The sequence below is a fragment of the Neopsephotus bourkii genome, unplaced genomic scaffold (assembly GCF_033783945.1).
Source record: "Neopsephotus bourkii isolate Nb327-2 ecotype Australia unplaced genomic scaffold, CSIRO-AGI_Nbou_v1 NB_1423, whole genome shotgun sequence".
NCBI classification, from domain to species: Eukaryota; Metazoa; Chordata; class Aves; order Psittaciformes; family Psittacidae; genus Neopsephotus; species Neopsephotus bourkii.
In genome coordinates this window covers 4,753,357-4,780,114 of record NW_026901900.1, presented here as the reverse complement: position 1 = coordinate 4,780,114, position 26,758 = coordinate 4,753,357, and the positions used below count along the sequence as shown (strand labels likewise).

Below are 26,758 nucleotides of genomic sequence, written 5' to 3'. Positions count from 1 at the left end.
AACGTTGTTAAAAAATGGCAGTAATCGCTTGGGGATCTTGTAGGTAATTTGAGAGGGTTTGAAACTGTCTTTAATCTCCCTGTGTTGTGAACAGAACACTAGGAATCTCTTACTTTATTGATGGTTGCTTTCCTAGCAATATATGGACGGAGAGTACGTACTATGTGATAGCTGGTTGCTTATTGTCAGCAATATTTGCTCAGGGACAATAAACAATTGTTTGCTGGGCTTTATTAAAAAGAACCACAAAATCCCTATATCTCCTAAAACAAAGCCTTTATTGTCTTAAAGCAACTGTGGGCTGATTTCATGCTTGGTGTAGTTCCACTGATGTCCATGGAGTTTTGCCAGGGATCATTTTGGCAGGTGAAGTGTCACTTCTGTTTTTCAGAGACCAAAATGCTCAAGAGTAATGCTGCTACTTTGCCTCCAGCGTTAAAGTATTGTTAACTAAAACGGTATGCTGATGCTTCCCAAAAGGAAGAGGTAGAGGTGGGAGAGTCATCTCATCAGGTCCTCTAAATAATTCCGTGCTTCCTTTTTCCTTTCTGATTCAGATCTTACACCCCTTAATTTATTCTCTTTTTCCTTTTTCGGTCTCAGCACCTTTTTTCTGTCTTCAAAATTAAGAAGTTTCTCTGAACTCCAGCTCACCCTTGAGCATCTAAAGGTTTTGAGGCTTGCTGTACTGAGCCCTACACCATCCCTGCACAACAACTAGGTAAGTGAGGACCTGTGTGGCAGCTGCAGTTAGGAAATCTTTCTTGCACATGCTTCTTTACAAGCTGATTTATGTGGTGGCTCTGGTCAGTATGTTTGCTGAAGTGGCAGATTGTCTGACAGTCATGCTGTGGAACAGCCAGGCTCGAGAGGGACAGTTGCTGGGATGGAGGTGGGGAGTCACTTGGGTTTTGCATTTTGCTGTACTCTGGATGCTGAGAAACAGCTCTTATTGACAACCCCCTTCATAACATTGTTAAGGACGGGAAAATTACTTGAAAATAGGAGTAGAATTAAAAATGGGGAAACATAGAAGAAATATTCTTGTTTACTATGAGAAAAGGAATGGAACTGTTTAACTGGTAATTATCTTCAACAGAACCTTGGCTCCATCAAACTTTCAAACCCAAAGATTTTCTTGAATAAAACTGTTATTTTTGTAGGCAGCTGTCAGTGTTACATACACATGGCCAACCCAAAGGCTGTTCTGGCACTGTGGGAGCTTTAAAGAGAGCAAGTTTCACTGCTCAGTTTCGCAGCGTCTCTGCTGAGACATTTTTGTATCTGACATCTTTGTGCTGTACAACTTTGTCTCTATCTGCATTTCGTAAGTGCACAAAAAGAGCATGTTAGACACAACTGACAGCTGATACCCTTCTGATGCTTTTGGGAAAATCAAGTATCAAAGAGCAAGACACATGCAACTCTGAGTGGGAAAAAATGTGGTTAATGCTTCTTTAATTCAATGATTAGTCTAAAGTTTGTTCTGGTTTGGGCAGACCTTATGTGTTCTTGAATATCAGTGGCAGTGTGGTTTGCTGCTTAACACGGTGTTGCAAAGAGCCTGCAACTCTTCTGTATTTACTTAAAGAGTATGTAAATTGGGATTTTGATGTTTAATTTTAACATCAGACAGTGGAAGGATCCAGCTGTGGAAAGGGAATTGGTCACTTGCTAACCTGAACACAGAGCTGCAAATTTGACAGGAGAAAGTTTTTTTAGGAGGAAGTTCAATTATCTGTCTAGGATTGCATTTCTCAGTGATATTTCCTCTTTCTGCATCTTGCATGTTCTTGTCAGGTTTATGTCTGTATGTGCTTCATTCATACTAATCCTCTCAACACTGTACGGAAATAGAAAGGTGTTGTATCTTTCCACTGTGGGGAAGACCCCTTTCCTTTGCAGGTGGGAAATAAAACCACCAGAAAGTAAATGGGTCATCCATGACTACACAGTGGTGCAAGAACTTGAATTTATGTTTCCTGAAGTAGTGGCTGGTGTTGAAATGAGAGAATTTCGCCCTGCAGAGTAGGAGAAGAGGCACAGTCCAAATGTCAGGGTTTTGCGATAAGTGCTAAGAAAGACATTCAGCGTACACAGGAGAGGAAAACCAGAAAGGGATGTTTTTCTTCTCCTTTCTACACCTGCCTTTAAACAGTGGGTGCTGTTTTACACATGGGTTTCTGGCTGGATCTCTGGGAGGTCCTTCACCTGGCTCCTTGTACAGTTGCATACAAGCAGGTGCCAGCAGAAGGGAAGAGAAGGCTTTGCAGAGCCAGGAGGGTCCTGACAGGACTGAGACTGCCTTTGTGTGACCCCAGCAGCTGCATGAGATAATTCGAGTGCAGATCCTCACCCTGAGAGGCCATGCACGTACTTCTGGGTCTCTTATTTCTGATGGGCGCACCCACAGAGCTGCTGCTGTTGCTCGGCTGCTCTTCCACTTCAGGGTGTGGGTGCAAAGGACTGTGTGGCAACTCTTGCTGTAATCCCTGGATTACATGGATTATGTGAGCAGGGAGCACTGCAAGAAAAGGAAGGATGTGGTCTTTTCTTCCCCTTTCTAACTCATAAACTCCAGAGGATGCCTCCCACCTTTGTGTTTCATCACACTGAGAAAACTGAAGTTTGCAGTAACGTTTTTCCTTACAGCACTGTGTTTGGTGGTTGACTGTTACAGTTGCAAAGTCTGTCACAGTTTTAACTTCAGTTTCAAAACAGCAGCCTACTTCCTGTTCAGGCAAATACTGTAAGTTTCGTGCAGTGAAGGGTAGGAAACACGCAGGTGAGACTCGAGCAGCATTTCCAAGTTCTGTCTATGAAAGAATAAGACACAAAGATTTTTGGATCGGTTATGTGCAGTGCTGTGTCCATTGATCTGTATCATGTTTTAAAAGAACATTTGAAATCAGTAGTTGCTATAATTGATAGGTCTATAGCTGAAAGGGCAGGCTTTGTGGTGACTTGGTGCAGTTCGCTTTCTGTTATAGATCTAAGCCTGGCTTGGAGTTAATTGAATCTTCAGCAGGTCATCAGCTTGTTTTAGATGGAACAAGGGTCCTAGTTTCACGATGAGTACAATAACCTTTGTCTTATTTAACTTTATTCTAGAAGCAAACCTCCTGGATTTGCTTACATTTGTAAAGCTTCTCTGGCAATGTGAAGCCAGAAGGTTGCCTTTTGTGCAATTACATGCCACTCTTCAAAGAGCGGAACAGCACAGTCATTTAGGAACAGTGGGATGAGATCAATTTATTTTCACATTTATACTGTAGTCTCAGGCAGTGTGTGTGCCTGCAGGATGAACTGCAAAGCCTCTCTTCTGTCCTCTTGCAAATCTTAACTTCTTGCACTTACTGACCCTCTTTATGAGCTGCATTAGAGTCCTGTAGAGAACTATTTTTATAGTGATGAATCATGAAACGTGCTCTCTCTGTAAGGGATGCTTTAATGTCCTGGACAACAACCTTGCTGCTTGTTGTGGTGAGATGGGTCTTATTTTTTCCCTGGTACCCACAAATTATTGACCATTCCGGTAAGCTGGAGAGACAAAACCCACAAATGCTTTGGAGGAGAAACTGCCCTCATTGTTTGACTTTGGTTGATGCAGTCCCCCTGCTTTGCAGTATAATATATTTAAGGGAGGCAAAACTGAGTCATGAAACTGCTTGTTATTGTCTAGAGGAAAACCTACATTAAGCTGCTTTTGCTTACTTGAATATTAAGAGTTCTCTTGTCTGTCTTGGAAGGACATTCGGTTCTCCATGCTTGTGCCCACTGGTGCTAAGCAAACTCACCCAGTAGTGTCTGCTCTGAATGGGAGCCAAATACTGCCTGTCAAAGGTATCTCAATAGCAATGGCATTCAGTGGGTCTTCTGGTGGGCTGGTGAGAGAAGGATGATGATGGGAAATAATGGAACAGTTCTTTTCGCTCCTTGCCTGTACAATGAATGGGCATTTGTAAGACCTCATGTATATACACAGGCTTTTGTTCTGATGCTAGTAATAAAACAGAGTTCACAGCTCTGAGTAGTCAAGATGATGTGACAAGTGGGTTGAAACCATTCATGTGTGCATAACTGCACTCTTAATCTAGGCCAATGCCTATGCTGGATGCTTCTAAACAAGCTGAAAAGAATTCAGGGGAGCTGGAGTTCATGCTGTCAGATGGGTGAAGTGCACCTCTAGATGAGCAGAGCACTTAAGGATGGGATCAGTATGGATGGTCTCGAGTTGCTTTCAATGTTAATATGAGCATAGAGCAAAAGCTTTGTAGTTTAGTACCTCTGAAGAGCAAGTTTAGTTTGAGCCAAAGGAAATTTTCTTCTTCCTGGCAGGGTGAGTTGCTGAGCAGCCCTTCAAATATGTGCAAATATGTTTAAATACTCTCCCCTCTTTTGAAGTTCTTCACCCAATTTCTTTAAAAGCTACGGCAGCATCACTGACCAGACTGGATCTCTGACTCTTCCATTTCGAACTGTCCCCCCGGAGTTGTCTGCTTTAAAATGTCACAATAAAAGTGACAGCAGTTGCAGAAACTTTCTAGCAAGAAGTACGGGTCTAACTAAGTCCTGTTTGCTTTGAAAATGAGATTCACTATGTAAAGTTGTGCTTCTCCTCCCTGTAATGTTTTTGAAGCTGGCGAATGGATTACATTCTGCTACTGGAACATGTTGTCTTGGATCTGTTAATCCTATTATTTACCTTGAAACAGGTAATAAGGTTAAGGAGATGACTTCTTAGTGCTTCTAAAGAGAAAAAAATAGGTCTTAACTAGCTGGAAAGTATAAATATCCCTAAAGGGCAGCATAAGCAGGTTAAGAATTTCAAAAGAAGGGAGAGTATTTAAACACTGCTGCACTTTGATGCTGTAGCAGTGGGCCATATGGTTACCAAAGTAGCTAACTTTTCTGCTCAACTAGTAATTTAGGTATCTGGTCTTTTTCTAATCCACTGCCAGGATTTCCTATGGCAAAGTAGTTCTTCCTGTCCTTGAAGCTGTCACGGTGTTGCTGGCATGGGATGACTACCAGCAGCATTTGTCAAGAAAAGGCTGAGGTTGTGGTTGGCTCAGTCTGTGATGTACTTAGCTTTGCACCCAGAAGGATGCCCAGGTTTTCTAACGCTCTGCTAATGAATGTCTTGGTGTCTGCCATACAAAATCCTTAATTGCTGAAAAATCCCAATATCTGCTTTCAGTAAAACTTTTCCAGAGCCTCCTTTTCCTTTTCTTTTTTTGTCCCTCAGAATTAGGCAAGAAAAAAAGAGACTGTAGCTGAAGCACAATGCTGTCACCTGTTTTATATTCCTGTGTTTCTCTGTATTGATAGAAGGCTTTGTTTTAATGCTTAAATCTTTTCCTTGCCATCATCTGGTAGCATACAGAGGGAGGGCTGCATTTATAATGCCTGTTCTATGCAATGGAAGGCAAGAGATTAGAATTAACTTTAAGGCAGAGGAGTGTGTGCTTTCAAAGAGCTTGTTCCTTCCAGTGTTGACTGAAATTGAATTAATGAAGAGTCCTATGAAACTGGGCATAGCATGCGTTGATAAAATAGTGCTTTGTTAAATGACTGCTCTAAAGGATCATTTCAACCTCTTCCTCCTATTTTAGTGATAGATCTTAATATCTTTATTACAAGTAACATCACGACTAATAGAATTAAGTATTTAATTTTGAGCCAGTGGTAAGTTAGTTTATTCCTTTTTTTATCTTTAATGCTGAAGAAGCCCCAGCTCATTCCCTGTTTGATGATTCACAAGACTTGAGTTTCATCTTTATTTTATCTCCAGAGTCCCACTTTGTTTTGGGGTATTTTTTTCTAAGAGAAAGCTGATTATTTGACAACTAAAATAGCCACAGATGTAGTTAATTTACTTTCTAAATGCACATGTTTAGAGCGCTGTGAAATTAGGCAAAGATTGGATTTCTTGGGTGACATGGTCTAGTATGACGTGTGCCTGCTGTCCCTTCCAGGGGGTTGGAACTTAAGGTCCTTTCCAACCGTAACTGTTCTATGATTCAATGACTGAGAAAGCAGCAGATTACACATACTAGTCAAGAAAAACATAGAATATCAGAAGTAGTTAACTGCTGTAAAAGCAATGAAATAAGGAGCTCTAATTCCTATTGGGCATTTTCCTCAGAAAAGGGACTGGAAAAAAACACTCTAAAATACAGCCATTAAGATTCTTAAGATTAAATGTATTTGTAATAAATGTACTTTTGTCTTTTCATATGTATTTTCAAACTGCCATAGTTAGGATGCTGTGATCTCAGCTTAGAGTATCATGCTTTGCTAAATGGGAGGCTTTAGAAGTGTACTGTAAGAAACAGTGTCCCTCAGGAATGAAAGGAATATGAAAGCTCAACAAGCCATTTACAAAGGCCTACAATCATTCCAGGGAATGTGGTTAAACTAGGTAATTCCTGCTTCAAATTTTATATTGTGTATTTGAAAAACAAACTGTCAGGATAAACAAATCCTTCCAATGTCTATTTCGAGTAGATAAATATTTACTATTGTCCTTTTACAGATTGAGAAACAAAGGCTGAATTGACTTGCCTACAGCTACAACTGATTAGTGCAGGGTTAGATTTTGAACTGGGGACATTGCAAATGGAAACCTAAGGAAGGAATAATATAAATTTTATATGTCAAGCATAAACTCATGACCCCAATATAGAAATCATCTTCCCTTTATAGAAATCTTCTACTTTAGGCAAGTAGGTAGCCTAAAAATGCTGCTTCTTGCTGAAAACAAGATCTAGTTAGACCATGATCATTACCTTTCTTGCCAGTTTTGTGTGTCTTGCACTACCATTAACCTTGTTGCTACTGAGAAAATTCCTAAAGACAAATTAGAATTTAAATTAGGTTTTTCAATAATCAAAGTTCAGATGAGGAGCACACAGCACATTAGGCTTCATCTCAAAAGCTGCAACACAATCATGATGGAGATTTCCTTTACTTATTTCCCAGATAAATTATTGCTGTGAGTCACTCAGAGCAGTCATACTAAATGTGGAAATGCAGCTGACTCAAAGACAAGTGATTGGCACTGGCTTATGGGATGTCGGTAACTGTGGCTCCATTAAATTGCTGTTTTCCCTCTGTCCTATGACAGGATAGGAAATCACAGGATGGCTTGGTTTAGAAAGGACCTTAAGATCATCCGGTTCCATGGGCAGGGATGCCTCACCCAAGGCTCTGTCCGACATGGCCTTGAAGTCTGCCAGGGATGGAGCATTTACCACCTCTCTGGGCAACCTGTTCCAGTGCCTCACCACCCTCACCTGGTCAAATATTAATCTTCATTACAATTTGGGCTAGGTGTAGAATAAACATTTCTTGTTTTGTATCTGGTGAGCTCTCTGGATCACAAGGGCCATGACCTTTATTTTGTTAATGTAAAGGATGATGTATCTCGAAGCACAACACTTACTTGCCGGAGGGGTGATAGTGCTCAGGGGTTACCACAACACTTCAGTACTTGTGCATTCTGGGATAACAGTGGGGTCTGTAACAGGCTTTGGGATTCCCACACATTCCCTGCATTTTTCTAGAGATGCATTTGGAAAGAATTCGGTTAATTGCAATTTTCAGTCAATGCCTTCCTGTCACCCCTGAAAATTAAGAGATAGGGAGGTTATATATACCTATATGGTGTTTCTGTACAAGTTGAGGCAGTATCAGACTTTTAGTGATAAGTTTTTAGCTTTAAACATGCTAAGTTATAAAGCAAAGCAAACTTCATTTCTGTACTAGATGTTGCTTGAATTAGATTCCTTAAGTGCCTTGTTTGCTCTGGTGCTTGTGATTCAACTGAATGTAACTAATGGAAAACCTAAAGTAAATATGAGATAGTACATTCTGGAGACTCAAAAGGTCCTACAATGAGTTGTGGTGCTTTTAAAGACATTTTAAGACTGTCTTTCTGTAAACCAATTGGTGAATGAAGAGCAGGTGAATGGAAGTTTAAAAGCTTCAGTTGTTGAAGTTTGGGACATGGAAAGCCTAGACTAGATCTAAGTGTTATTACTTCAGAGTCCTTAATGGAAGGGGAGTAGAAGAGCCTTTTTAAAGGGCTTTCTTTATCTTTGCCTGGGGTTTATAATTGAATCGAGGGCTTGGAGTTTACAGGGTTGGATTGGCATTGAAGTGGAATTATTCACATACTACTCAGTGTAAGGTGGTCAGATTTTTCTGTTGTCTTTCTCTCAACTCCCTTAATTTAGTCTGTACTGTGAATTGTTTCTTTTCTGATGTATGTATTTTCCTTTTCTCTTGTACAATAGTGCAGTTCCTCTCCCCTTCATCTGAGTAGTGTTTGCAAAGAGCGTTTTATCCAGAACCAGCTGTTTTGAAGCTGGAATCCTGACTTCAGAAGTTAAAGGCCCTCAGCTGAAATCTGTCTCAGGTGTACACATATGTGTGCACTAAAGAAAAGCAAACTGACTTGCAGCTTTAACTCCTGGTGGCACCAGACCTTCTGTCCTCCCAGCCACATTCTGGACTCCATGTGTTGCTTTTCATAGCACAGAGCGAAGCTCTGTGGCTCAGTACAAGCGTCTATGTATCTTCCACAGCCAGATGATGACAATGATGAACTGCAGCTGGGTCTGTGCCTGACTCCCCCTAAGCATGAGCAAAATAAGCAAGAGAAGTAAAAGCAAAGAACACAGTAACTGGAAAGACTTGCAGTGAGACAGCTTTTCCTCATCTGTGTACTGGCCTGGGATTAAACTGGGTTTATTCTCATTGCAGCAGGATTAGACCTTGTTGCATTATCCCGTATAAGACAATTCATTAAAGATTGTTTCTTTTTGCTTTTTCTAAAGTGAAAGATGGTTCAGATTGTAGCTGTCAGTTATTCCAGGAAGTTTGTGAAATGTCTGAAAGTGATTCTTGCAAGAATCAAAAGTTTTAATCATGTTCATCAAAGTGATGGTGTATTTTTCTTAATAGAAGAGGTCTTAGTACTTAAAACTGGAATAGTGCTGGCTTTAGGGGCTTTTCTGTTTGTTTTGGTTTGTTGTTTATTTTACTTATATATGCCACAGAAGCCAGAGGTATTCTACAAGACATCTACTTTCAGAAAGAATACAGGCAGGAAAGTACATTGGAGTTGATGTTTTCATCATCATGGTGTTTAAATTTTGCCCTTATCTCTCTATTGGGGAAGAAAATGGGTCATGCTGTAATACTAGACTGGAAAGTAAATGAGATGCGAGATAACAAGAACAACAAAATAATCTGGTATATCTGTTTGTACCGTACGTATTTCTGCTACAAACCGAAACTGCAAACGTTCTTGCTGATGTGCCCGAGATAAGCTTGCATGAACCTTTCAAACCAGCATCACAAGCTTGAGCTCTTCCATGCTGCCTAGCTAAACCCCTGTTGTTATCCAGTCCACATGCAGCCAGCATAGGGATCCTCCCATTTTGCCTTCTATAAACTTCAGTTTTCCTGACAATTCACTTCCTGTTGATCCAAATTCTTCGTTTGTTTGGGGTTTTTGTTTGGTTTGTGTTTTATTTTCTCAATATGCTTTCAAGGGCTGTTCCTTGTAACTGTGGTGTAGCAGCACTGGAATAAGCCTAGACTCCTGGCTGGAGTCTTTCATTACTCAGCCACCAGTTCACATGAAATTTACGGGAGCTTCACGTCTTGGATGCTTCAAACTCCTTAAAAACCAGACAAAACTTACGAAGAGGGCTACGAGTGCACATTGAAATTACCATATACGAAATCTAAGGTCATTTAACTTAAATACCTGACTTAAACCTGTATTTGTTTCTTGATTGTGAAACAGTCTTTCTTGATGTTTTTGCGGCTTAGCTTTGCACCAAGGAAACTCCCTGTGGTGGCTCTTGTAGCCCAGCTCGTGCAGTCTGGTTTTGCTAGAGCCATACTGATTTAACTTAGATATCGGCATGGGAACAGCATCCTAGATTCTTCCTACTTCACATCTGAATGCTTTAGAACATGGTAGCTATCTTTTTAGCAAGCCTGTTGTGCAAGCAAACCATGCTGATTTCCTTTAGTTAACTGTCATTTGGTGGGTAGCTGAGACGGAGCACAGTAAATATGCTTTCATTCTCACTAACTTCTGACCAGTGAGCAACATCAGAACTTTGTAAAGCAGAAGACAGAGAAAAAAAAACCCTCTGTGTTTCAGTCCTCATTTGGTTACAAATTTAAAGGTGTAATGTTAATTTATTGCTTTGTAACTGACTGAGTTATTCCTGTAATTCAGCAAGATGTGCATTGTAAAGTCTTGAAAATTAGGGTAGAAACTCTTGTTCTTTCTAATTGTTATGTATTTGTAAACGGGCTTCAGGCCTTGGAACTGAAAGAGTAACCACTGAATTCAGCATACTGCGGGGTTGTATCACAGAAAGATCAAAGCTGGCTGTATGTGAAGTGGACACTTGGACATGCTGGTATGAAACTCAGTAAGCCCACAGTGAATGTATGTTGGCTGATTTTTTGGGGGGTGTGTGTGTGTTCGGCTTTGTTTCTTTTCCACAGTCAAAGATCATATCATAAAGCAATTTCTTTGTATCAGTGGCCTGTCACATCATGTAGGACCAGTCTTTGCTTACACAGGAAATACCTATTAAGGAAAGCTGCTGCAGACCTGAGCTTGTGTTATAACTGCATTATCTCTGTTGGCCAATAACCACATGTTGTATCTGGTATGCTTCCCAGTGCATGAACATGCCTGGGGAGTAACTCATGAAAAACAAATATAAGAAGGGTTGATACATTTGGCCAAGTTGCAGAGTACCAGGATCACATTATTTCTTTTCCTGCTTCCTGCCTTTTGGGGTTTTTATTCAGAACTTGCCTTTTTTAATACAGCATTTCCCTTTATCAGCCTAGGCAAGGGTCTTTCCTGTCAGGAAAGCTGAGGGCCACATTCTACAGGGCAGGGGAAAAATAAAGGATATCAGAAAGGTACCACTTACTACTATCAATAAAACTTTAATTAACTAAATGCTCTGTCTGGCCTCTTGCCCATGTAATAAGCAAAAATCAGAGCACCTCTCCTAAGCCATTATTTGCTGTTATCAGAAATACTTCTGTTTCCATTTACGTTGCCATCCTGCAGTGAAGCTGAAGAAGAATTGGCTGGCAAGTCTCTATGTGCAAAGAAATCTTGGTGATGCAGGTTCTGGTCCCCTATATTTGTGTGTCCTAAAGAATCACCTTCATCAAACCATTTAAAATCACCTTTCTATATACAAAAAGTATGGATCCTGCAGCAAGACTCCAGTTGACTTTGCTTATGAGGTCCATCCAGGATTGCCTCAATTTACTGCAAGATGCCAAATCACAGAATCACAGAATCCCAAGGGTTGGAAGGGACCTCAAGAGATCATCTGGTCCAACCCAAAAAATTCACGGGCAGGAATTCCTCACACCATTCCTCCAGATAATGGGTGGAAGAGTCTTAGCTCTTTCCCACTCATCCCTCAGGTGCAGTCCCGTTTCAGCTCCTCACACCCTTCTCCCAGGCCATGGGTACTGGAGTCTTATCTCAACTCCTGCCATCCATCTCTGAGATAAGAGATAGGTGGAACTCCATCTCAGCTTCTCATAGCAGTCTTTGAGACAGTGGACAGTGGAGTCTGATTTTGGATCAGTCTCTGACAAATGGGCTCGCAAAAAGATGGAGAGCTCTTCAGAGGAATCGGTTCAGGGATAGCTAGACATCTGAGTTTTGCTTGCCCATGCTGTTCCTTTCTCCCTGAATCCCATAATGACTTATTGGGGTATTCCATTTGTATTCTATTGCATTCCATGACTATTCTATTTCATTCCACTCCACTCTATTGCATTCCTTTCTGCCCAGCTCCACTGGCAACGCAGGAGTCACAATGCCCCAGGACAGGATAAAAGGGAGCAGCCTGCTGTGTCCCGTGGCAGAGGTGGCACGGGGCAGCCCTGGGACATCACAGAGGAAGGACTTGAGCTTCTGGAGTTACCTGCAGGGGGCTCAGGCAGGAAGAGCAGCGGGAGGTGAAGGCTGCTGGAGGCTGTAAGCTGCAAGGGCAGCTGGTGGCGGGAACAGCTTCTTAGCTCCGGGGAGGGATAGCGGTCCTTTTGGGCTGGATAGGCATGGGCAGAGTATAGGAATGTCTTCTTGAGGAGCACTGTAGAGCTGAGCATCCTCATCCGCCCCAGAGCCAGGGGCAGCAGCCATAAGCAATAAGATGCAGAGGTGTTTCCAGGCCTGGCAGTGCTTCTGTCAGAAGGCCCTGAGGTGGCTCCAAGTTGAGGAAGAATAGGGCTTGGGTATCTCCTGAGAGGCATGACCAGGCTGTGGAGCAGGAGCAGGTCCTGCTGCCATGCTCAGGGAGTAGTCGATCACCAGCACTGGGGTCAGGAAGGAATTTTCCCCCGGGGCAAATTGGCACTGGTCCCCGGGGGTTTTTTGCCTTCCTCTGAGCATGGAGCAGGAGCACTTGTCAGGGCTCCTCTGGTCCATTCTGCTGGGTTACTGCCTGCTGCTTGTGCACCACGCAGGTGGCCCCTCGTGTCCTGCAGCTGCGGGGGGAAGGCTTTTTTTCCCCACGGAGGACCTGAGAGTGTCCCCGGGGTTTTTTTGCCTCCTCTGCAGCCGAGCACAGCCCCTTCATGGGGCTCCTTTGGGCTGTTGTGGCCCAAAGGCTGCTGCTCGTGCTCCACGCAGGTGGCCCTCGTGCCCCACATCTGGGGGGAGGAATGTTTATGTTGCTGTGAATCAGAGCTGACTTAAAAGCAGGTGGAGGATATCTCCGTAAACCAGGGTGTCTCTGTTAGAGCCCAGAAGCACTTGAGGCTTACAGCACAATGACCGTCCTGAGTGGCCTTACAGCTTCTTCCAGAGAGGAGTTTGCCACATCTGATAGCAGCCTCTCATTATAGTCAGCAAAGGATGGGGGAAAGAAAACATCATCCTGAAATTCCAGTCCCTACAGATTGAGAGCCCTGGTGGCCATGAAGTGGAATTCTCTGACCATGAAGTTGAGAGCCAGGACTTCCCAGCGTGGCTCCTTGGAGCACAGGGAAATCCATCATTTTCTTCCAGCCCATTTTTTTTCATTTCCTGGTTCACCACTCATGTTAACTTCCCTTTTAAGTGTTGTTTACGTTTGCAGCTTTAAAAAGGCTCTCTCATGTCAGGCTGTAATGTAGTGCTAGTCATTATTTCAGAGATGGCCCCTGCATTGCCTCTTGCCCTCTCATCTGTCATCAGCTCCCTCCTGTGTTCTGTGAAGTTTTTGCTTCTTTCCTGACTGCAGCACAGCAAAAAGTGAGCTCATATGGAGCTCAAATTACTGCAGAACCAGTTCGGATCTGCTTAATGGAAACCTTCCTTCTCCAAACCCTTTTGCAACCTTTTTACTTAAGTCATTAAATTTCTTGTGTTTGAACTGTATGAAAACAAACCAAACCCCTCTTCTCTGTTAGTTACAAAACACTTTGGTTCCTTTCCCTGGTTTTGTTTCATGTTACTGCCTTAACTGCTGCGGAAGAAACATCTTGGGGTAAAAAGACACTGCTTCTTAGCCAAACAATTTAAATTTTTCATAAAGGGAGCTGTATAACCAGACTCCTGAAATGAGTTAGACATCCATTCCAGCTCAAGCTTTAAATAGGAAGCGTGGATCATCTCAAAAGCCAGGAAAATTTGGACATGATAGAGTATGGATGCGATAATGCTTTTTAGCAGCTGTGGAAATAAAGGAGAACGTCTGGTTCTGGCAGAAGCGTGCATAAACTTATAACTCGGGGTGTTTGCGTGTGATCTCAGGAGAGAGTGAATTTTTGCAACCACATGCGATGCTGAGTGGTGTGTGAGCATCCACCCATGTTTACAGAATCTCATGGTAAGTGTCTTTTCAATATTCCTATTTTTTCTTGAGGCAGAAATGTGCCAGGAGCTATTGTACATCTTGTTAAGTAAATTCCATCTCTCCTTTTGTATTCTTCTGCTTTTTGGCTTTCTGTGCTGTGGATTAATCTGTTGGTGATGCTTAAGTTTAAAGGGACCTCAGTTGCACGGTCGTTCATGTGAAAAAAGAAGATAAATTGTATATGCTTCTGAGTGTTTTTCACTGGACTCCTTATATTATCCCTGGTTTTTTGAGATGGTGTGGTACCATCTTAAGTTATTTGGGCAGGTTGTGTTTTCTAAAATGGCCAGCCTTGCATTTATTCAGGAAAAGCTGTGGTGTCTTTGCCTTCAGAATTACAGCAAACCCATGATCACTGCAGAATCATTTGGGAATGGGTTCTCTCCTGTTGTGCTTAACTTTAAACAGGTACAGTTCCTTGTAAAGAAATTTAATGAGAAATAATAAGGTATTTAGCCCTGCAGACTCAGTTCTCTGCAAGCATTTAGTAAATTACTTATCGAGATCAATGGTTTTCTGTGTTTTATTAGCACAGCAGTTTCAGCTGGTCCTGTAATCTCACATTTCTTTGTACAACTATTTTATAAGGAGAAGGACCCAATTAAACCAATTCAGGTTTCTCTGCTGCAGTGGTGCTGTCCTTGCTGTCACTGTACAATGTCCATCTTGGCCTTTGCCATGTACCCCGGCACTCCTGCATTTGCATGGGAAGCTTCTACAGCCCTTATCTTTTTGACCATCTTTGCTCCTTGTTATTCTTATATGTACACAGATGCACACAATCTAGTGTTTGCTCTGTATTTTCTACCCAACACATGCCAAAATTACATTGAGGTTCCACCTCTCTGTGCTCTAGACACTGAAACCTCCTGTACTGGAGCTGTGCCCCCCTTGCATCCCCTGTGCATTTACTGACTGCTAAGCCAGCCCCTCACCTGTAGAGAGATTCGAAAGAGAGGAGAGTGGAGAAAGCAGGTGGGAACTGCTGCAGGGTGATGAGTAGAGCTTCTGCTATCTGATATAGTGAGCCAGGTGGTTTCTGTTGTTGGCAGTAAAAGCAAGGATAGAAGGTAGGCAAGAAGGAGGCATGCTGTATCTGCAACAGCCATCACCCAGAAGTAGGTAGCTGTGCTGTAGGAGGGAAAAAAGGAAGACTTTAGCTCTTGGGTGGTGTGGCCCTTGAAGGATCATTTCCTGCTTCTCCAAGGAAGGATAACGCAGATGAGCAGAGCCTGAAGGCTTTCTGCAGGATGTAAGTCTGATATGAACCTGATCCTGCTCTGGGTGCCTGGTGTGTGATAAAGCAGCACTGCTTTACCACCAATCTGCTGTTTAACTGGTAGCTCAAGGAGGTATGGAAGCAGCCACTATGTTATTGTCTTTTGTCTTTGTATAAGCATCCTGCCAGTGTTGATACAGGAGTGAGTCTTATCCAGGAGGAGCTCAGGATGAGTGTGCTTTAGATTCTCTATTGGGGTTGTAAGACTTAAATGCTAACTGCAAATTCAGGATTGGCAAAGACTGGCTACAGGATGGAGTGCCTTGGTTTGTGAGTTTTAACATCATCATTAAGTATTTTGTTGAATATATATATTGTGTAGATTGAAACATTAATTTAAACTGGATTAGAAATACATAAAAGTAATGTGGAAAAATCTTATTTACAACTAAGTTTAAAATAAAAGTGTAGTTTAGCTATAATGAAATATTCAGTCTAACTTAAACTCCCTTATCCCTGATCTAAGCACCTTAAGGCTTCCTCCTTTTATGACCTGCTGAAATTTACTGGCTAAGAGGTTGGAACCAGGTTTTTTAAGAAACAAGCAAAATTTGTCAGTTGTCTGTCAAATTCAGAGAGATTTTGTTGATTTTTATTTCATTCAGTGAATTCAGTATCTAGTTATTTCAATTCAATAAATAGTTATTCCAAAGCTGAGAAAGTGATTTAGGTGAGAATTCATGTCATAAGTTTGATCCATAAGCAAAATGTCTGTTCCTCTCTGTGCCCACAGCCTGCTTCAGGTGATTATCTAAGTAAATAACAGCAGTTTGATGGTTTTATGAATTTGCTTTGCCTCCCCTCACCTCTCTTAATGCCACCCTGATAGGAATAAGAGTTGAGAGTGTGTTTGCGTAGAGCATTAGAACTGAGTCATTTTCCATGTGTAATAACTTAAGTAAGGGTGTGTGATGTGCAAGTTATCTGCCTCTTTGGCAAACAAAAGGCTCATGTTACAGCAGTCCTGCAGAGAATAAAATGTAGGCAGTGCTACAAATACTGAACAATCAAGGCTTCTTAAATAACTTTCATCTTTAGCATCAGTTCATTTCTAGAATACAAATCAACACCAGTGCTCTCCCCTCTGATGCATCTTGTTGAATCCTTTTCAGATGAAGTGAGAAATGGAGGCACGGGATTATTTGAGCCTGTATATACTTTGCTGGTTGAAACCCACAGGCTGCAAGCTTTCAATATGCGAAGGTGCCCCTTGGCTGTGCAAGAGTATTCTTAAATGTGCAGGTCTTGAAGAAAAGTGGTCTGTTAAGAAAGGGCGACCTTGGGTAAAAGCGACCTTGAAAATTAAAGCTTGCTATGATTTCTTTTTAAAATCAAATAGGTGCCTGGATGAAGGGAATTAGTCATAAGAAGGAAGTCTTAAAACTGGTTTCAATTAGATTTCAAAAGTGAGGGTTATGCGAGTAATTTAAAACCTTGGATTTCTCACCACCACCAGAGTTAATAAATGCAGTCTAACATGAAGTTCTGTCAAGATACAGTGTGGTGTGTGAAAGGCCTTATGCAGGTTAAACCAGTGGTTTGGAATAGTGTTTAGCATCTGTCTGGTGAAGGAGCAGTACACGGGAGGAGATGACTTGTTCTCACCAGCAGGATGCTTGTAGATACAGCTGATCTGGAGCCATTATTTAGGCATGTTTTGGCTAGGCCTTCATTGCTGGGCTGGAGACTAGGTCAGCTGCACCAGTGAGGCTCTGGTTTCTGAAGGAAGATTGCCAGTTCTATCCCAGTGCCTCCTTCCAGTACCCTTTAGGCTTAGTTAACAGTCTGCTTACTGCCTCCCTTCAGCACAGAAGACTGTCAGTCATCTGATACTCATTTACCCAAGTGCAGCGCAGCCATTGCTAAAGTAATTGTAAAAAATCTGTGCTTCCCTGTGTCATCTCCAGCCAGCATCCTACAGCACACACACAGATGCACACAAGGAGCATGGACAGGAAAGGGACCTACTTCTGCACAGTCTCTTTAAGTCTCTATGACCCTCTCACAGTCCTTTCTGAGTCCATGGAGGAGAACACGTACTTCTTTGCATGTTTGCCCAGCAAATAAGTGGGTATCAAGTAGGTTACATCCTTCCAAAGCTGTAACAGTTTCCCCACCACCACCTTTACTATTAATCTGAATATTTAATATCAACAAAATCACAGCAGATTAAATAGTGTTTTCCGTTCCAACTGAATGTGATTGCTGTAATTGTTACATCCAAAGACATTTCCATCAAAATACAAAATGACTGGGAGTGGGAAGAAGAGACTGCTAATGAGAATATGAAGCAAAATACTAACAAACAACATTCTCTATCCTGGAGACTGGGGAAGGAGAAGAGCAATTTATGCAAAAGGAATGAAAAGAGGCTTTGGTTTGCATACTTATTATGGCTTAAAATGTGTAGTTTAAAAAATGGCATTTAAGCTGTGACCTGAATTAGGGGGTTCCAGTTAACGTAAGCGTAAGTGGAGTGAGGGGATAAATAGGTATTGCAAGTATTTAAACCTGAAGCAGGAAAAGGAAGGGAGAGAAGTAGGAAGCAACTGGGCACTCTCTCTGCTAAGGCTCTGGGACTAGGATTTGTGTATCTAACTGAGGCCGTTTGGGTTTCAGTCGTGTTGATTATTCAGTATTGATTTTTCTTAGGAAAAAAGCCCTAACAGCTATGCACCATATTTCTGGGAATAAGAGAAAACAGCATTGTAGTATTTCTGTTCATAGTTCAGGTTATTCTGCTTCCTATGTGTCACATGTATGGAGAAGTGCCATTGTAAAGGCAAATAAAAGTTTAATTAAGAAGCAGAAACTTCTGATCAACATCTGGTTTATATTTCATACAGTTGATCACAGGGGACAAGCTGAAAATTGAAGATAACAATAGTAAGTGTTTTAAAGGCATGGATTTCAAGGTAAATGCAGTGAAGCCCTGCGATTTGTCTGGCATTTTAGGTGACAGCAGAGATGTGTTTACTGTATTAGAGCTATACTCAAAATAGAAAACTGTATTGGAAAACTCAGACTGCATAAATAGTAAAACCCCATAAACTGTTACTTTAAGGCATGGGAGAAGAGGTCTGGCAGTGCACTAGAGCTTCAAAGACACAGAGTCTGCTGTCAGGATACTAGCGAAGGTCAGCTGGCCACCCTGCTGTTGAATGGTCGTTGTCTAAACTCCATAGTGACTGGATAAAAGAGCAAATGGAGCATGGAGGGAGGGAGAATCACCCATTTATGCAGAAAGCACCATCTTTTAACTGTCAGAGTTCTGATGTGCTGTTTCAGTGTCACGTCAGTACTATAAGCACCTGATGGTTTCTTTAGTCTGTACAGCCCTATGTTCATCCCATCCAACTGAACTGGCTCTGTCTTCCATTACAGTCATCAAGAAAGACAGTTTTTAGAGCCTGTGCCTAAAAGATGGCTTACACTCACTGCCGTGAACTGGGGTGGCTGGTCCAGACCAGGTGTGAAGAATCATGCATATACCATCTGCTGGTCAGTGAAGTGCCCAGAATGGCTTTTGATAAAGCTCTCAATTGCCCTTTGAGGACACAGAATGTATTTTTATTCCTCCTTTTTTTCCTTTGGAAGCTCTATAAAAGGTGATTAGTAATACACATGCCTTCAGTCAGGGATCACTGACAGATAAATTAACCAGTGTTCCCAACTGAAAACATACTTTAATTTGCTTTGCAATTTCAATCAGCAGAATACTTCAGCATCTGCAGCACCCACCTTCTATTAGATTGTTTCAACGTCAAAGAGCTTTCCCTGAGGTTAAACTTTCATTTTACATTTTGGTTCTTGAATCCTGCATGTGGCTGTCTGCTGTGATGACAACTTTGTAAAGTATTACTGCATATTCCTGCTGTTTCCTTCTGTGCAGGCTTTGGATTGGGGACTGAAGCCATTTAATGCCTTGGGAAAGGGTTTTTTTTCCTCTGTACTTAAGAATAAATCTTTATTTTAGAAAACATTTGCCCTGTGATGGCACCTATTAAGGATAAAATGCCTCTATGATAGCCATTGACAAGAGTGTCCATGAATAAAAAATGAACTACTTGAATCAATACTATTACTTTTCATTCTCTGCTTGCTTAGTCTTGCCTGTTGCTTTTATTCCGTTTATTAACTTTCCATGATGGTGAAGTTTTTGTTTCCAAAGAGACAACATGGCCCTGTTACTCTCCTTTGACTTGTTTTATCTGCAGCACACACAGCAATGTGATGGGGACATAGGGAGTTTCAGTTTCACAACTGCACATGCAGAGTTTGTCTTTAAAACACCCTTCTTGTGTTTTAATTTCCCCTTGCTACTGATTAGGTTTTTTGCTGCATCAGCTCCTTGCTTTTATCTTTTTATTATTGTGTTTTATAGTATTTTGTACATAGCCTGTGAACACAAAGTAAATTGAACCAGAGGCTACTACAGCATATTCCTGATTAGACAAGGTCTCCTGGCTCTCACTTATATAAAACTTAATTCAGAGCACTTTATGTGTAAGAATAGTTTTAATAGTAGAAATAAATAAAACTTACCCTGTGTTTAATTCCTGGAGGTGTTTGTAATGGCAGTCCTCATCTGGGCTATTAACCTAGGGCTGTTAACTTTCTGATGTTCACTAAGGCTAAATTTTGTTCACTCCAGTGTTCTTTTACTGGTTTAATAAAATAGCATCATTATATATCTTTTCACGTCTTGTCTCTTGTGTGCAGAGAATAGTGGTGATCTACTGTCTTAATTGCAGAGTTTCCAACTATGATGCTAAGTGGCCACTGTTACTTGCAGCTGATGAGCCTTTCCCAGAAGAAGGCTAATTTGATAACAGCAAAGGGATGAGGATGATAATGAGAGTCACTGGTTTGGAAAAATGGGTGAGTGTTGATGCTAGGCAAAGAATAACGAAGTATACAATGGCCAGGTAGTGAGAGTAACCCTCAGCACTGACTATTATTGACACTGACTTTGTTCCCTTATTCCTCTTGTGATAACAAAACTAGACTCTAATTTAGTGCAGCTTTTTCTCTTCCCCTTCCTTGTTAGCATGGGGATGGTCACAGCTGCTGGTAGCAATGAGCCCATGCACTGAACACAGGGAAGACAGGCTGCAGTTCATTGCTGCTGTGCCCAGCCTCACTTAATGAGGTTTATTTGAGAGCATGCAGCAGTAGTTTGTGTGTTTTATGATGGGGACAGAACTGTTAGGCTTGAAATGCATTTGCTCTCTAGAAGCATGACTGGGTTTTCAAGCAGCTTGGGGCTGTGTTTAAAGTTACAACACCATTTCCATTATAAATCCCTGGCTTCCAGTAGTTGTGCTGATGTGTATTACAAAGCATTTAGTGGAAGAAGGTGGTGTGAAGATTAAGAAAGGGAAAATTTTCATCTTCTAATGTTATGTTAACTAAAAATATTGGAAGGGAAGAAAGCCTCTGTGTAGGCTTAGATGGAGTTGAGTGGAATAAGAGACTTGCCCTTAACACTGCTGGAACATGGGGAAGGTTAAAGGTAAGGACTGTGAAGTTACTGGTGTGGACTTACAGTAGTAAATGCAAGTGTTATCAAGGCTCCTGTGTTGAGTATGGGGTATGAGCAACTGTAATGTCCTTCTGTGAGAGGGAATACCCCAATGCCCTGGGAGCTGTGCCAGCCCCAGGCTCCCGTTCTCTCTACTGTCATTTCTGTTACATGGGATTCCTCATGAGGACCTCTGGCTTGCTTTTTATTTAGCTTGGTGCTGGAGTGGTATCTTCTGTTTTGTTGGTAATTGTCCTTAGCTTGGAAGGGAAACGGATTGCTACTGGTGCCATATTTGTGACCTGTAATAGACTTTTCTGTGAACCTGGACCATGTGCTTCACAAAAATGGAAGAGGAAATTAATGGAAATCCAACCTTGCTTTTTAAGGGTCCGACTTTCATTTTTACTTTCTTGATTTAAGTCTCGTGAATTCTAAGTTAATCTGAGCTGCAGTGGCTTTTTGCCTAGGGTGAAGCACGGTCCTGCCTGTTTTCTCCCAGTTTTAAAAAGTTTAATTTCCTGTATCTGTGAAATTGTACTTCTAGATGGTGCATACGATAATAATTTACTGCTCATACACTCAGATCTTACGGTAGTTGGAGGCAGTTTGTGGTATTCAATTAGTGGAAAAGGAAGTCTTGAGTTAATCAGCTATTAGTAAATGAAATCTTAGTGGTTACAACAGCTTTCTAGTGCTGGCCTTCTGGACTGCACTATTCAGCAGCATGCAGTAAGCTTCCAAACTGAAAGTCTATTAAAAAAGTGCTGTCTTTGCATGACTTCAGTTATAAATGCACTGTTTAAATTTCTAATTTCCTATTTTTAATGTAAATGATATGAATAGTTGATTTAAACCTAATAAAGCAAGCAGCATGTCAGATTTTGAGAGTGAGAAGGGATCTTCTGGCATTAATGCTAAACAGACTTATGTCTTATTGAAGCTACTTCAGTCTGCCAATCAGACTTCGTTTTTGTTACATATTTCTTAATAGTTTGCATATTTGGGGATTGCTTTGTACAAGAATCACTGTAAAATAATTACATAGAGGTGATTCACCAAGATCTGTTCTGATTATTAACAAAGGTTACGTGTGTATATGTATGTATATATGTATCTGTATGTTTATAATAAACAAGAAATGGACTATTTATTCTCCTTTTAAGTGGACGTAAAGGAAAACAAACAGATTGAAGCAAGAGAGACACTTAGGATTACAAGGAAGTCTAGTATTCCCCACCAGAGTTAAGGTAGGCTTTTTAGGGAATTAGAGAGTCTTCTGTTGGAGTTGAAGTAGGCATGATTTGCAATTACTGTACTAGTAATTACTACTAGAAGTGTAGTAGAGGGTCAGATGCAGAAGGGCATCTTACAGGGATCAGCTGGGACTTCATGATCACAGAACAAGTTGGGTTGGAAGGGACCTTAAAGCTCATCCAGTTCCAACCTCCTGCCACTGGCCAGGGACACCTTCCATTAGACCAGATTGCTCCAAACCCCATCCAGTCTAGCTTTGAACGCTGCCAGAATCCACCTTGAGTTTCCAGCTCTACCTTATTTCTTGTACAGCTTTGAGCAAGTAGCTTGATTCCCGTTTGGTTTAGGGGTTTTAATATGCATTTTTTAAATGTTCTCCATCTTGCAAAATAAGAAAGTTTGATCTCAGCTTTACAAATGCCATAAAGGTAACTTGGGAAGTGTCCAGTGGGTAGACCCAGGCTTCTGCTCCTCATTTTAGCCCTGGACTACCATAGGGGGAAACATCTCCATAAAGTGACTCCAGATTTATGCACTTCAGAGCATAAATGAAGAAGTTAATGTGAGCTGCCCAGAAGCTGAGTGTATTTTCTCTTTCTTTTTTATTGCTATGGCCTTTCTCTATTCTGGATGCATCCTTCGAAGCACTCAGGGAATCGCTGACCCAGGTTTGCTCCAGCACATGACCCAAGCAGGCATGCTGCCCTGCTCTTCAGTTTTTGTTCTATTCCTGCTGTTTGTTCCTGCACGTCACGTGAAAGACTGATGGTTTGATATGAAACATGTCTTTTGTATATTTATTTCTGTAGTGCTACCAGCTATAATGACATATTATTATAAATTACACTTTGGAGCTCAGGTTGTGTGTGTGTCCAGGGGAACCATCTTGCAAGCTGATTACCTGCATGAGTATATGCTTCTACATACACAATGTGAAGCAATTTTGAAAAGCTCTTAAAACAGGAAAAAAACCCACTGGTGTCTAATGAGAAATCTTGTGCTGATTTAAACATCTGTTTGGTTTGAATTTATTTGAGTAACTGTGAGAAGATGTGCTACCAAAGCCACTTTTCTGAAGACCTAATTACTCTTTAAGCCTTGAAAGCCTCATCTTGTGCATGCACATCTCCAAATCTAACCATTTTTAAGTTGAATGTAGATTAATGAAATGTCTGGAGAGTGTTTGCCTGCACATGCATGAGTTCATACTAAAAGGATGATGAGCTGAATATATGAATGCTTCATTGCAGAGAGGTAGAGGCAAGCCTGAAGTTTTTAATTGGAATGAAGGAAGCTGGGACTGACTTTCATACTTGTCCAAATCGTGTTTGCATGCCTCCTTGCTAGGAGTCTGCCACTCATTTGCAGTCTGATCTCATTCCTCTCCAGCGGGAGCAGATGGGGATTCTTGAACTTGGCCCAAATTCCTCGAAAGTCACTGCGCTGACATTTTGTAAAGGTGTAAGAGGGAGTGGGAATTGGGATGGCAGAGGATGCCATAGCAGAGAATGATACAAGGAAGCAGCAGTAACATTTTATTCAACACTGTGACAATGATTGTGAATATGAAGATTTCAGTGTGGCAGAATAAATCCTTCTCTCTCTTGCCATCTACATGCCATAGCAAACAGATCCTCTTTTACTGATTTTTATTTGCCCCCCCCCCAATATAATTAGCGCTGGATTACAGTTCTTAATGCCAATTTGAACATCCTGATACTTGAGTCTTCCCCTTCCCGCTCCCCAGTTTGAATTTGTATGGGAATTCTGGCTACCTTGTGGGTATTTTGAGGCTTTTAAGAAGGTGAGTCCAAGGGCCACATGCAGGTACTTCCTATTCCTGCTCTACTCTGGGGGAACCTGGGAGGGAGTGCTCAAATCCCAAGTGATTTTGAAAAGAACTTGAGTTTGGCTCTGCTACCTGTTGTTATCTACTGGAACAAGCAGAGATGGGTGTTTGTGTATTACTGTAAATGACATGGGGAGTAGAAAGGTGAGATGTTATAGTTAGTAATAATAATTCTAATTTTTTACACCTGCAAATGTGAACCTGCCTTTTTCAACAGGCTGTTTGCACTTGCAGGCCAGGCTGGTAATTCCCTTTGTCCACAGCGTGTCCGATTGAGGAGTTCTTGTTTTGCTTGAGGGGTTTTAGATTTTGTGAGCAATCTTCCAAGTTGGTTATCCGTAATTTAACACAAAGTGCGTGAGAGAACAGTGAATGCTTCTGATGGAGTAATTTCTAAACACGGAATTCTCTCAAAACTTTAAATATTCACACCAGGAAAGGTCTGGGAGCTTTCCTTGAAAATGTGTGTCCTCAGCATCAGTGCCAGCAAGCTTTTGTGTTAGGGTGAAATTGTCATATTGAACTGGACTGCGGTTGTCTCTATTTATTAGCTCCTACCTGTGTGATGGGCTTTTTGAAGGAAAGCTGAGCACCTGAATTGAAGATGTCCCTGCTCATTGCAGGGGGGTTGGAATAGATGACCTTTGAAGGTCCCTTCCAACCCAAACTATTCTATGATTCTGTCTTTTGTTCTAGGCAGCATTAGTTTAATATGCGGAAAACCTGTGTCTTTGTGCATAAGATCATACACAAAGCTGAATCATGGCTTTGGAAATGATTTTCAGTTGGTAAACTTCAATTTTTTTGCTTTATCTCTTCTTTTTTCAAGCCTTAATTTATCAGTTCTCTTGTTCCACTGTTCCAGAAAAAAATCAGATGTTGTTAATAATTTTAAGTCTCTTGGGAAAGATGAAGCTGTGTAAGAGAAGACTGAAAGAAGGGGAATTGTTGCTGCTGAGTGATTAGATAGATGTACGATGGTTTTCAGCATCTAGCAAGAAATCTGGCAGATGTGTAGGCTGCAAACTGGTATCTATGCAATCCAGACTGCTGGAGTTGTTATCTGTAATACCCAGCTCTGACTAGCACAGACTAGTCTCACAGGCAGCAATACAGCATGTGAGTCATTTGCTGCTCTTCTCGCTGCACGGGTTTCTGTCTCTTTCTGCTTGCTTCCTCCTTTGTCTGCCTTTACAGAATAGCCAGCACTGACCATGGCTCACGTACAAGCACCCTGCTGATGTGAACCCACAGAGCCCTGTCCTCAAAAATGACGTGATAGCTTCCAGGCACCTCTGGCTCTGTGCTCTCCACTGCAGTGTGCATGTAAACCAGGAGCAGCTTTTACCAGATACTCATTCAGCCTAAAGGCACTGTGGTCCCCTGTGGAACATGTTGCTGTTTGGCACTGCTGTGTCAGCAGAGCGTTTCAGCTAAAAGACACACCAAAGAAAACTTAAGGAATAGTCCACCTTTCAAACTACGTATTCAAGCCAAGCCTGCTGCTTCCTATAAAACCAGTTCTCTGGAAGCAACATATAACAGTATCCCTTGCTGTTCTCTTTCCTTGTAAGGAGCAGACCTCAGCTGACATTCCGCATGCTTTTTACCCCTGTTTTCAGGCCTGCACATGTGTTTCTAGTGTGGTTTTCTTTCATGATACAGTTCCTATAGTGAGTTAATTTAATTCTTGTCTGACAAAGGTCCTCTTGTCTGCTTTATACAAAGCATATGCTGACATCCACCCAATTCTTTTCATCAAGTATTTGGCAGTATAATTATGTATGAAGAGTTGTTCAGACCATGCTGACTTATACGTGCTGAAAGATCTGGCCCACAGTGTGCATTTGTCTCTAGGCTTTGATTTACTCAGCATTTGGAAGTTACATACAGAGGAGAGGAGGGAATAATCATCACTATTCAAAGTCTGCAATTGTTTATTTTGCTCTTAACTATCAGGTTTCTATTTAGTTTGCTGTATGAAAATAAATCCAGTTATCTGCACTTGCTGGTACTCAGATTGTATAAAGGACTTAGGTATGAAAAACTTTCATGTGCTAAAGGGAGCTTGAGGGGTTTGGTGACTGCAAAGGTCAGCAAAAACTGAACCTTTGTCACTGCTGTTGCTTTTGGAGGGACTGGGCCTCAAGGGATCACTGGAATACAGGAGATTCCTTAGATCCTGCCTATCTTGTTACTTTGTTCAATGGCGAGTTGGGATCTAGTAAGCTGTAGTGATAGGACAAAGGGGAATGGGTTCAAACTAAAACAGGGAAGGGTCAGGTTAGATATAAGGAAGCAGTTCTTTACTATGAAAGTGGTGAGGCACTGGAACAAGTTGCCCAAGGATGCTCCATCCCTGGCAGTGCTCAAGGCTAGGTTGGACAGAGCAAGTGACATGGTCTAGCGTTAGGTGTCCCTGCTCATGGCAGGGGTTGGAACTGGATGATCTTAAGGTCCTTTTCAACCCAAACAGTGGTTCTATAATTCTATAAGAGATCACTTGATAATTTTTTTAGCCTCTTGTTGAATACAGGTTTTAGTAGCAGCTGGAGAGCTGTTAGACTTCCCTAAGTCTGTCCTAGGATGCCTGCCCATGGGCATTCTGTCCAAGATTCAGGTAGCTTGAAAGTAACAGTTGTGCAGTTCTTGTGCCCTCAGTCCTGTGTATGCTATGTGGGATTCAGCTTAAACAGGTCTGTATACAGATGTCCTGTATCCCTCATCGTGTTACTTGCTTTTCATGAGACAGTTCTGCAGTAGGCATTCCTGTCCATCTGTCTTGCTACCTTGTGAGGAAACAAAATTCATGCTACCTTTCACAGTGAGTACACCCCGAGAGTCTATCTGATCAGTGACCTGGTTTTGTTGTCTGAGTTTTGCACATCTGCAAGACTCATTTTTTTTTCCCCTCCATTAACACAGTTTGCAGAACA

At 41.6% G+C, this 26,758-nt stretch overlaps 2 protein-coding genes across 4 annotated transcripts in view; one reads left to right on the top strand and one right to left on the bottom strand.

Annotated features, from left to right (window-relative positions):
• Nucleotides 1–26,758, top strand: part of FAM107B (family with sequence similarity 107 member B) — a 60,538-nt gene that overhangs the window by 1,422 nt on the left and 32,358 nt on the right. The window contains exon 1 of one of the 2 annotated variants that reach the window (XM_061368171.1): nt 579–721. The exons of the other annotated variant lie outside the window; for it this stretch is intronic. The gene's annotated coding sequence lies outside the window, so the exon portion shown is untranslated. Of the gene's footprint in view, nt 1–578; nt 722–26,758 lie in introns of those variants that run through there. 2 annotated transcript variants of the gene reach the window in all.
• HSPA14 (heat shock protein family A (Hsp70) member 14) overlaps nt 1–26,758 on the bottom strand; it is a 156,254-nt gene that overhangs the window by 108,130 nt on the left and 21,366 nt on the right. The gene's annotated exons all lie outside the window — the stretch shown is intronic.